Source organism: Talpa occidentalis, unplaced genomic scaffold, assembly GCF_014898055.3.
Source record: "Talpa occidentalis isolate TD23 unplaced genomic scaffold, MPIMG_talOcc4v2.1 talOcc4.4, whole genome shotgun sequence".
Lineage (NCBI taxonomy): Eukaryota > Metazoa > Chordata > Mammalia > Eulipotyphla > Talpidae > Talpa > Talpa occidentalis.
Window position 1 is genome coordinate 131,302,314 of NW_023604295.1, and position 1,880 is coordinate 131,304,193.

A 1,880-nucleotide genomic window follows, 5' to 3' on the forward strand; every position below is an offset into this window, starting at 1 on the left:
ATGTGGGGTATTCAGGTGCAAACATTACCAATATTTAGAAAAGTCATTAACCGTATTTTAACCAAGTTATCGTCACTAGCAAAATGAGAATACTAGTAGTCTTAATGCATGGAATCCTGACATGAAATACATTTAAATAGATAAGGTGTTCAGAACTTGGAGCCATCGTTAGCACTACATAAAGAAACACAGGTTATAACTTTCGAAGTGTATGATGGCCTATTTGGGGTTTTACCTACTTAAAATTGAAAGAATTCCAAATCCTTTCTATCCTGACTCCTCAACCCAAGCCATCATGTCATTCAAGATGAAACTCTTGGTTTTAAAAGTTTCCACTCATCCTGTCTTCCTTCACTAAACTCCCACTTGAATGCATTTCATTTGTCTATAAGAATGCAAGCCTGCTTATGAAATAGGAAGTACTGTGTAAGTCTGGTCAACTTACTGTGTTCATTTGATCAGTATATACTATAGAGGGGTGCATTTATATTAATTTGGGTTTTGCTTCACTTAGAAGCCTTGGCATTTGTTTTTACTGTCCCACATAAATGGATTAGTACTCTACTTGCTTTTACTGTACCATGTGAATGATATCAATACTTAATTTTTTCTGTAATTGGGTTATTTCTTGCCTGTAGTCTATTACTATTCACCAGAAAGAGATTTCACTCAAGTAATTTATTTTGTATTAAGTTAGCTGAAGAAAACCATAGCTTTCCTACACAATTCCATGGCACATTATATTTGATTCACATGGACACAAAATGTTTTCAGTTTCAAAACCTTTCCTGTCCTCAGTTAAATCTTTTTAAAATTGTAGAGTAAGGTAAAAGGTATCAGGCTTTTCTGCCCTCCCGCCATCAGGATAGATGAGGGAACCCTGTGATCCTGAATGCATGCCTGATGGCGGGCACCTGGAGTGGGTACACCTGCGCTAAGACTGTGCTTTTTAAGGGCAGCGTCACAGGGACGCCAGAAGCAGAGAAAGCAGCAGCAGAAGCCAATGAGGAGCCGAGATCACCAGAGAGCCCAGATAGAGTGAGGATTTGCTGGGGGCTGGGAGGCCTGCCAGCCTCCCGGCCCCCCAGCACCCCTGCCTGCCATATGCCTGGTGAACCCCAATAAAAGACCTGCAAAAAGCCACTGAGGACTCTGACTCCTCCTTTACCCGGTCTGCATGGGATCAGAAAACCTGCACTGTGTCTATTCCTGCCCTTGCAAAAATCCTATGATGAAAAAATTTTTAAAGTTTATACAAAGTAGACAGACTAAGACAATGAAGGTATGCACCCATCATCCAATGTCAATTTGAGTATCACAATTTAAAAATCACTTTAGAAATAAATTTGATATCTAGCAGAGGAAAGATCTCTCCACACACACACACACACAGCAGATAGAAAGCACTAAGATTATTTCTCAAGAATTTCCTTGTCAATTCGTTGTAGTCTTTGAACCCCAGTTTGCTTCATAGGGGCACCCTCAGTGTTAAACTTTTGTAGGGAAGATCTTTCAACAGGTAACACCAGCTGTGGTCTCTGAGTAGAAATCATTTGGACTCTCTCAAGCTCACTCTTAGATTGCTCATGAAAAACCCCACGTCTGGTGAACTTAATGTAGTCTCTAGCCTGTTGATTTTTAATAATGCACACCTGAAGCATATAATGTTTTCATTCAATGTTACTTCAATAAAAAAAATATAATTTTAAAATGCAAATAATTCTAGACACAGTCCCCCATGATTAGGAAGACTCTAATTTTCTTAAATCAAGGCTGAACTCACTTAAGTGTTTCTAATTAGGGGAGAACACCTCCTCTCGCCCTGCCCCTCCCACTTCCAGGAGGAACCTGCAGTTTACTGGTTCCACGCTCCACATATA